Source organism: Macaca nemestrina, chromosome 14 (genome assembly GCF_043159975.1).
Source record: "Macaca nemestrina isolate mMacNem1 chromosome 14, mMacNem.hap1, whole genome shotgun sequence".
NCBI lineage: Eukaryota > Metazoa > Chordata > Mammalia > Primates > Cercopithecidae > Macaca > Macaca nemestrina.
Window position 1 is genome coordinate 45,203,133 of NC_092138.1, and position 11,035 is coordinate 45,214,167.

The window sequence follows — 11,035 nt, forward strand, 5'->3', positions numbered from 1 at the left end:
CATGATAAAACAAAAGTGGCTTACATAGAATCTTGCTACCTGGGGATGCAAAGAGGAGATACTCATGAGCAGAGAGCCTCTTTTCCTCAGAGCTAGTTCTAACTATGTGAGGAGCTGCTAGATTCTACAGTGCCTGATAGGCAGCTCTCGTGAACTGTTTGGCCTGTGAATGGCATTTCGAACAAACATCTTGTTTGAAATCTGCTGCTCTGGTTAAAGAAAGATCAAGAAACTCTTTTTCTTTTGAATTATTTCTGTGAAGTATGGTTTTGTAAGCAAATTTGCCTTTCTCTCTGGTTCTCCAAAATTCGGAATGTAATTTTGTGACAACATAGTTATTTGTGTAAGTTTAATAAGAGTTTTAAAAACAGAACAATTGGAGACACTGGTTATTTTACCAAGACTTTAAAATAACATATTGTTAGGTCAAGTTCCAGCAAAGCCAACTTAAAAGGAGCCTATATGACCAATCAACTCTTGCTGCATTTTATACAAATAATCAGGCCAAGCATAATAAGCCTAAAACTTATTTAGCACATAAATTAGTCTATAATTTCTCTTTAATAGAATAAAAGGGGAGCTAGAGAAAGAGAAATTGTTTCCAAGAAAATATATAACTAGATTTCAGCCCTAACTTTTGTTTTTTGGTTTGTTTTTGTTTTTGACTGCAGATTTCAAGAATTATTGAAATTCTTGGCTACAATAATCCTACAGAGAGTCCCAGATTATAATTTTTCTTCATATCTTTAGTTGGTACCTTAATGGAATAGGTTCCTTTTTCTGTTCTAACACACACATACTCTTTCGATAGTCAAAATAATAATATTATTTATCTCTCCTTGTTTTAGTTCCAAGGAAACCAAAATCGTGGTATTCTGAAAACCAGAGATGCGAATCTCCCTCATTTGGCATCATACTGCGCCCAATCTGTTTTTCACTGCAAATGTTCTGATGCTAAAACTATACAAACACCCTCCCTCTAGGCCCAGGGACTGCCGTGGAAGAGGTGGGCACATGAGATTGTAACGACTGGTTTTGAGGGATAGAATTAGGTCAAGGTCAGATCCTCCAAGTCAAGGAGGGGTACAAAGATGCCTAAACATCTGGTAAAATAAGGGACTTTGCCTCCTAAGCTATCATGTGTCACTTTTGCATCCACCCCCAACCATAGAGTACTTTCTGCTTCCCATAGACTTAAAAGAAAATATTTACCGACAGGATGAAGATACTTTGTGAGAAAACCTCCTGAGCATAATACTCCCAGTTATGAGTTACGAAGATTGATATTTTTTATGATTTTTTTCAGAACAATGCTTATGTTTTGTATAGCTAGTTGTCATAAGTCTGTAACCTAAATCCAAGCTTTCAGTAGCTCAACGCATGGAACTTAAAGTCAGTTTTGTAACTTTGCCTTCGGTTTTTGTTTGTTGGCTTTTTACTTAAAATAATAATTTTAAGAGATAATGAATGACTGTCCATGTCTATTGCTATCTGGCCTAGAACAATTAATTGCCTGTAAGTCTTTTGACTCTTATGTGCCTCAGTCATAGAGAGTCCTACCAAGGGACAGGATGGACCCAGGGCAGGCAGCCCTGCCACCCTTGCAACGCTATGGGACAAAATAAAGATTTGCTGGCCTTTGATGTTGCCTCTGGCTAATCTTGGCCAGAAGGGAGAGAACGTAAACCAAAAAATAAAATTCTAAGGCCCCCCCTAACCATCTGAATGGACTTTCTCCTTGGCAAGGGCACATATTCTCAGAATCTCCTGAGGGATGTGTCACGGGCCATGGTCACTCATATTTGGCTCAGAATGAATGTCTTTAAATATTTTACAGAGTTTGACTCTTCGTCAACAACACTCAGGGCTATTGTAGATGGTCAGGCCCCAAACTCCATACCATAGACACAGATGCAAATATAACATCCTAGGAAAAAAAATCCATTGCCAAAAGATGTAAATTTTCCACAGACATAAGCCATATGTTACAGAGCCCATACCAGTCTGTGGCCAGGAATGAAGTCACATTAACATCAATAACCTTGTCTGGCTAGATCATTCAAATACCCACATCCCCCTTCTTCCTTACCAACTAAAACCCAAGTTTATTAAGTGCAGCAATGTGTTAAGCTACAAAAAACTACTTTCTCAGCTTCTTTTCAAAGGACAACTGATGAGATATGAGTGGTGATTCTTGGGGTGGGGGGACTTCAGAGAAAGCTCTTTAAGGAGGGCTGATTAGCTGAGACACACTTTTTTGCATTTTCCCCTTTGCTTTGGGATGAATTAGGGGTCCTCACCCACCCCACTCCAAAGGTATGTGTTAAAGTCCTAATCCTCAGTATCTCAGAATGTGACTGTATTTGGAGATAGAACTTTTAATGAGGTCATTAAGTTCAAATGAAGTCATTAGAGTGGGTCCCACTCCAGTATGATTGGGAGCTGTATAAGAAGAGGAAATCAGGACACAAACAGGTACTGAGGGAAGACCATGTGAAGACACAAGGAGAAGGCCATCTACAAGTCAAAGAGAGTGGCCTCAGAAGAAACCAACCCTAATGACACCTTGATCTTGAACTTCCAGCCTCCAGAATTATGAAAAAATAAATTTTCACCCAGTTTGTGTTAGTTTGCTACGGCAGCCCTAAAAATGAATACCCCCTCCTCCATCTTCCTGCCTCAAAGTGGATATGATAGAAGGAGCTGCAGCAGTCATCTTGAAACCATGAAAAACCTTGTGCTCCTTGTTAAGGATGTGGAGCAGAAAGTTGGAATAAACTCAGGACATGAATGATACTATGGAGCCACCCTCGCCTGAATTGTTTAGGCCTCTGTAATTTCAGCCAATGATTTGGCTGTCATTAACAGTCAATTGCAATTCATAATGAATACACCTGGTTACTGATTTTGCCTTTTATATTCAAACAGGATCTCTAACTCTCCTTACAAAGATATCATCCCTTTACCCTGATTTTCTGGGACTCCTCAAAAGAGAGCCTCTCACGCAGTAGGCTGCCCACTCCAGGTTTTTCATCTCTTTCTTTACCTTCCACTTGTGCACAACCCCTGGCCATTCTGGCACTTGGGGATCTTCCTTGTTGCCACTGCTAATGACACCTTTGAGAGATCTCTAAGCTGACCTCAAAGGTGCTATCACCCAAACCTAAACCTGATGCCAGAGCAGGCTGACCTCTGCCTCCATCAGTGCCACAATCTGCCACCAGGCCCTGAAGGCCCAGTTCTTCAGATCCTCAAAGTCTCTCAACAAATCAGCTCCTCCAGCTTCAGGCTCAGCCCAGGCCAGAGATCTGGGCAGGAGCACACACCATACTCATCTCTGGTCTGCGTCCCTCTCTCTTCTCTGCCCCTCGAAACTCCCGAAACTCCTCTCTTCTTTAATTACAAGGTAAAGTCATCTTGTATTCACTTTTCCTTTTCTCTAAATATTTGAACCAGCAGAAGCATTCATGGAAATCACTTATGCTTAAATAAAAATAATCCAAATAACCTTAAATATCAAATTCCAGACCTCTCCTATAATATTCAGGGGAATGCCCAATTGTAAAAAGGGTTAGAATTGCCAATTACTATAGTAACTCTGGTGGAAGGGGTATATCTGTGAAAAGAAAACAAGATCTCAGGACCCCAAACTCACTATGCCAAAGCAAAAAAGAAGCTTGAGAACTGAGTCATGAGAAAATTGCCTTCCTTTCCTTCCCAAACAGATAGCTGTAATTTCACATATTTATTTTGTCTTATGTAAAATGTAGATTTACTGAGCCAAGAGGAATGCAAAACTGACTCCTCCCCTTTCTCTTCACATGTAAAATGTAGATTCACGGAGTGCTAATCAGAGTTTCACAAGAATACAACCACTTGCCTCATTGCCTACCCTCCTTTTTTTTCACTTTCTTCGTCCTCCTGTTTGCTCTTTCCTATGTAAATACTGAAGTTTCCAAAACTCTCTTTGAAAAAAGTGCAGGACACAGATACTGCTGTGACTTGTGTTGTGCCCAGCCCCGGGCACATCCTCAACCTTTGCAAAATAAACCTCTAAATCGATTGAGATCTGCCTCGGTCACTTTTCAGTTTACATGTCTATGAGAGCCTGAAAGTGTTTTTGAGCAATCTGAAAGTTCACACTGTCTTCTGTTACTAAGAACTGATTATATCAGAGCAAGGGTAGAAAGCATTGAAAGGTTTCTCAGTTGGTTCACCTTCTTTCCCTTGAATTTTGGGCAGTGACTTAACTGATCCTATTATTTTCCAGCTGGATTCTTTCCATCTGAAGAAATCTCTTTTCTTGGCTGGAGAGAAACACACACTAGAAGGTTCACAGTAGCTGTCTCCCGGAGGAGGAATTTGGAATTGTTATTTCTTCTTTATATGTTCCTGTAATTTCCAAAGTTTTTATAATAAGACACATGGGTGCTGAAAATAGAAAAACGCTGTTTTTAAAAAGAAGAAAATCTGTTTTCATTTTATATGTATCTTTATTAAAACCCAATTCAAATAATTGGACATTTCTATTTTTTCCTTCCTATATGAAAAAATTAATGTCTAAGCAGCTTGCATTTATTAATACCACTAACATGATGATTATTCTCTACCCTCCTTAATACTGAAGAATTTCCCTCCACATTTTGCATCCTAGTTAAATTAGATTTTTAAAGAAAGTATGAACATAACTTCAATAATCTAAATCATAGAATTAAAAATAAAAATTCTGGCTCATGCCTGTAATCCCAGAACTTTAGGAGGATGAGGTGGGTGGATCACGAGGTCAGGAGATCAAGACCATCCTGGCGAACATGGTGAAACCTTGTCTCTACTAAAAATACAAAAATTAGCTGGGCGTGGTGGTGTGTGCCTGTAGTCCCAGCTACTCAGGAGGCTGAGGCAGGAGAATTGCTTGAACCCCTGTTATATATAAAGTTTCAGTGCCGCAAAAGAAATAGCACTCGAATATAAAATTTTCTTTTTAATTCTCAGCACGGCAAGGTACTTCTATAGAAGGGTAAGCCCTTACAGATGGAGCAATGGTGAGCGCACACCTGGACAAGAGAGGGGAAGGGGTTCTTATCCCTGACACTCGTGGCCCCTGCTGCTGTGTTGTTCCCCTATTGGCTAGGGTTAGACCACACAGGCTAAACTAATTCCTATTGGCTAAGTTAAAGACAGTGTGTGAGTGGTTCAGAGGGAAGAATGGTTCTGACAGAGTAGGTAATCAGAATGAGTCAGGGTGGAGCAGGCAGTTGGAATGAGGGTGGAGCAGGTGATTGAAATGAGTCAGGGTAGAGCAGGTAATCAAAAAAGGTTGCTTTATAAGGATGTTAAGTTTAAAAGTAGAAAGTAAAGATTTGAACATACTGACATATTGATTATTTGAAAAGAAATTTAGAACTCATATCTAACACCCAGGAGGCGGAGGTTGCAGTGAGCCAAAATCGTGCCACTGCACTCTAGCCTGGGTGACAGAGTGAGACTCCTGTCACCCGCATCTGTGTGAAAAGACCACCAAACAGGCTTTGTGTGAGCGATAAAGCTTTGTAATCACCTGGGTGCAGGCGGGCTGAGTCCAAAAAGAGAGTCAGAAAAGGTTGGTGGGATTATCATTAGTTCTTATATGTTTGGGATAGGCGGTGGAGTTAGGAGCAATTTTTTGTGGGCAGGGGGTGGACCTCACAAAGTACATTCTCAAGGGCAGGGAGAATATTACAAAGTACCTTCTTAAGGGCGGGGGAATATCACAAAGTACATTATTGCAAGGGTGGGGAGGGTGTATTGTCATAAGGTAAATTGATCAGTTAGGGTGGGGCAGGAACGTATCACAATGGTGGAATGTCATTTTTTGTGGTACTTCAGTTGCTTCAGGCCATCTGGATGTATACGTGCAGGTCACAGGAGATATGATGGCTTAGCTTGAACTGAGGCCTGACAACTCCGTCTCAAAATAAACAAACAAACAAACAAACAAATAAAAATAAAAATTCTAACACCAGAAGAAACCGCAACTAAAATAAGAAAATCAATCTGAAAAATAGCTCTCAGATGATAAACTGGAGAAGCTGAGCATATGACAACATGAAACAGAATGGGCTTTTTTTTTTTTTTTTTTTTTTTTTGAGACGGAGTCTCACTCTGTCGCCCAGGCTGGAGCGTAGTGGCGCGATCTCTGCTCACTACAAGCTCCGCCTCCCGGGTTCACGCCATTCTCCTGCCTCAGCCTCCCGAGTAGCTGGGACTACAGGCACCTGCCACCTCGCCCAGCTTATGTTTTGCATTTTTAGTAGAGACGGGGTTTCACCATGTTAGCCAGGATGGTCTCGATCTCTTGACCTCATGATCCACCTGCCTCCGCCTCTCAAAGTGCTGGGATTACAGGTGTAAGCCACCACGCCCAGCCACCAGCATGGGCTTATTGTAAGACTGCCCAGGTAGTCAAATTTTATTACAAGAGAGTTTTCGAAATCAAGAGAGAGGAAGTAAATGTGCTGAAAGTCAGTTGTCTATACTGCACAGTACTCTTAACAGCTGGTGGGTATGAAATAACACTCGAGTTTATTTGGAATCATTTTAGAAATATTGTCTAATCTCTCTTGCCCTCAGTTTCCTCCTCTGTAAAGTGGGATAGTAACACCAGTAGAGGTGTTATCAGAATAAAAGGAGATGTTCATTCATTTATTCAGCTAGTAGTGACTTCATTTTGATGTGAATAGTTGAGGAATTGATTAACCAGTTTAAAGATTTCCCCACCCTTTTCTCTCCCTCCTCTTGTCTGGCTTTTGATAACTTCAATCCCTTTCATTTCCCTGCCTCAGTGTGCAGATAGGGGTGTAAAAGGAAAATCAGTCCATTTTGTTTTCTATTTCAGCAATTTCTGGTTAGAGAGTGTTGTTGAACAAATAAGGGCTTTAATTGACCAGTCCTCAGTTTCATTACCCGTGCTCTCTTGGTCTTTTCAACCCTGGGATTCTTTTTTTTTTTTGACAGAGTCTCACTCTGTCGCCCAGGCTGGAGCACAGTGGTGCGATCTTGGCTCACTGCAACCTCCGCCCCCCAGGTTCAAGCGATTCTCCTGCCTCAGCCCCCAAAGTAGCTGGGATTACAGGCATGTGCCACCACACCTGGCTAATTTTTGTATTTTTAGTAGACACAGGGTTTCACCATGTTGGCTAGGCTGGTCTCAAACTCCTGACCTCAGGTGATCTGCCTGCCACGGCCGCCCAAAGTGTTGGGATTACAGGCGTGAGCCACCATGCCCAGCCAACCCTGGGATCCTTTTTACCCAGAACACTGAACGAGAATATTTGTTGGTTTAAAAAAAAAAAAATCAAGGTCTCATTAAAGAGGCAGCAGCTCCACTGACTAGAGCCCAGAGCTGGAGGTGATCTCACTATCCCCTGTCTGCCCGCTCCAGGAGCTGAATTAAAAGCCTCAGAGCTATCTTTGGCTCTTCAGGTCAGAGTTCACCTCAGCCTCCAGCCCAAGCCTAAACCTGTTAATAAAGATTGATCCTCCATAATGTACCTATATCCCATCTATTCTTCCACTTAATATCTAACCCATTTGCCCTTTTCATATGAAATTGCCATTTCTGTCCACCAAAAAAATGGTTGAATATCTGTAATTTCACATGGTCCGTATCTGTCATTATTGGTATGCCCATTTCACAGATGAGGAAACTGAGGCTCCTAAAAAAGCCCCCAATCTTTTCACTATGGCCTCCTGAGCCACTTGAAGGAAAGAGTCCAGCCTGGGAAACACCATTTATAAAGGGAGGCCCCGTTCTCACCATGTTAACCCCTTAACCACTGGCCCTCAGTCCTGCTCCTTCTTGCTCCTTCCAGCACCTTGTTGGCTTTCTGGCTTAGTCAAAACTTGGAGATGAACATTCTGAACTAACCATTTTTAATCTGTATAAAGATCCACTTCAGGGGTGGGTTGTGGTGGCTCACATAATCATAGCATTTTGGGAGGCCAAGGCAATAGGATTGCTTGAGGCTAAGAGTTTGAAAAAATTAGCTGGCCACGGTGGTACGTGCCTAGATTCCTAGCTACTTGGGAGGGTCAGGTGGGAGGACTGCTTGAGCCCAGACTACAGTGAGCTATGATCCTACCACTGCCTGGGTGACAGACCAAGACCCTGTATCTAAAAAAAAAAAAAAAGAACCACTTCAAAGCCTTCTTATTTTCCTCTTAAAATGTTTTAATTGGTACCACAACAATTAACAGTAAAATAATTTTGATCAAAGTTTATTAATGCCATATTTCCCCCATCTAGAATAAAAGTAATTGGATGGATATACTTCATGTGTCCATGTATCTAAATTTGTCTAATTCACAAATATATGTATTCTCTCTCTGTTTTTTGGAGGGCATTCTGATGGCATCCTGCTCAATGAACAAAATCTGATTATTCTATTACTCGTTAAGAACTTTTTGGCCGGGCGCGGTGGCTCAAGCCTGTAATCCCAGCACTTTGGGAGGCCGAGACGGGCAGATCACAAGGTCAGGAGATCGACACCATCCTGGCTAATGTGGTGAAACCCTGTCTCTACTAAAAAATACAAAAAACTAGCCAGGTGAGGTGGCGGGCGCCTGTAGTCCCAGCTACTCGGGAGGCTGAGGCAGGAGAATGGCGTAAACCCGGGAGGCGGAGCTTGCAGTAAGCTGAGATCCGGCCACTGCACTCCAGCCTGGGCGACAGAGCGAGACTTCGTCTCAAAAAAAAAAAAAAAAAAAAAAAAAGAACATTTTAAGTCTGGAAATCCATGTCAAAGCCCATTGCTCTTTTCTCTGAACTTGTGTAACACTTACTGTGTTGAATGAATAAATCTACTCATTTATTTATGCAACAAACATTTATTAAGCACTATGATGATCAATTTATGTGTCTTCTTGGCTAGTCTATGGTATCCAGTTGTGTGGTCAAAGACTTGTCTACGTGCTGCCCTCAAGGTATTTGTGACCAAGGTATAACATTTATTATCAGTGGACTTTCAGTTAAGCAGATTACTTCAATAAAGATTCATCTGATCAGTTGAAGGCTTCAAGGGCAAAGACTGAGGTTCTCTGAAGAAGAAGCAATTCTGCCTCCACAAAGAAATCCTACCTGACCTTCCAAGCTGCTGACCTCCCTGAAATTTTTCAAGGCTGCAATCTCAGCTCATACCAGAATTTCTAGCCTGCAAGTTTCAGACTTGCCAGCCCCCACAACGATATGAACCAATTCCTTGAAATTAATCCTAATAGTTCTGTTTCTCTGGAGAACCATAAATAATATAAGCACCCACTGTGTGGTAGGCACTATGCTTATCAATGAGGACCCAGACTGGCCAGGTGCGGTGGATCACATCTGTAATTTCGGCACTTAGGGAGGCTGAGGTGGGAGAATCGCCTGAGCCCAGGAGTTCAAGACCAGCCTGGGAAACATAGTGGGACCCCTGTCTCTACAAAAAATTAATTAAAAAAAAAAAATTAGCCAGGTGTGGTGATGCATATCTGTGGTTCCAGCTACTCAGGAGGAGGCTGAGGCAGGAGGATCCCTTAAGCCAAGGATCACTTAAGCCAAGCAAGGAGACCAAGGCTGTAGTGAGCTATGATCACACCATGGCACTCCAGCCTTGGCTACAGAGTGAGACCCTGTCTCAAAAATATATATAAGTAAATAAATATGGACCCATCTATTCATGAGGTGACCCCTTCAATGCAGAAGAAACAGGTTAAGAGAGAAATCAGGATACCTCAAGGTAAGGGCTATGAGACTGAGAACAAAGGGCTGAGGAAATAAGCAAGGAGGTGACTAATTCTGCCTGGGGGACTGGAGAAGTTATACCTAAAGAGGTGATATTTTGTTTGGGACTCAGGGTGGGTGGGCATTCCTACGGTTGATTAGTGGTAGAAGGCATTATAGGAACCAGGCCAGGAGCGTTTGTGATTCAAGAACATGTCCTAAGGCCTATATATTGCAGAAGCACATGATGAAATCCTGTAAGACCAGGATGAAAAAGATCAGGACCAAGTTGTGAAGATTATATTGAAACTGAGATGCCAACGGCTGAAAACTTCTTAGCTAACGTTGGTAGGGAAGTCTAGAATTAAGTGCTAGCTGGAACATAGAAAGAAAAGGCAAAATAAACATCATTTCAACATGGGAGAAAACTCTTCATTTTGTAGATAAAAGAGAGAGAGCACGTCAAGAGAATGTAGCTCTTCATTCAAAAAACATTTAGTGAGTATCCTGAGCCATGAAATGTTTTAGAAACTGGAAATATAACTATGTATAAGATACAGTCCTTAGGTTCAAGGAGCATGTCATCTAGGGAACAGGTAGAAAGTTAGTAAATCCTCCCCACCCATCCCAACGTGGAAAAACAGATTACATTCACAGCGTCATCCATCTCCTTGTAAAGTTTCCTGGTTATTTTTAGGAACTTCGGTAGTATCTACTATTCTCTCCATGTTTGGGTCTTGTTCCCATCAAAGCTGTCTGCTATTGAGGTCTCTGCTACCAGGGAAATCTGCCTGTGGCCAACCCCACCGCTCCCACCCACCTCCACAGGGCGCCCACCTTCAATCCAGTGTCCCAGGTGGTGGTTTCACAGACATATACTATATTTAAAAAATCATCAGGGCCGGGCGCGGTGGCTCAAGCCTGTAATCCCAGCACTTTGGGAGGCCAAGACGGGCGGATCACGAGGTCAGGAGATCGAGACCATCCTGGCTAACACGGTGAAACCCCGTCTCTACTAAAAAAAATACAAAAAACTAGCCAGGCGAGGTGGCGGGCACCTGTAGTCCCAGCTACTTGGGAGGCTGAGGCAGGAGAATGGCGTGAACCCGGGAGGCGGAGCTTGCAGTGAGCTGAGATCCGGCCACTGCACTCCAGCCCGGGCGACAGAGCGAGAGTCCGTCTCAAATAAAAAAACAAAAAAAACAAAAACAAACAAAATCATCAAGCTGTTGTATTAGTTCTCTGTGGTAGCTGTGAAATATTGCAGCATTTTAAGAATTAAAATGATGAGGCCGGGCG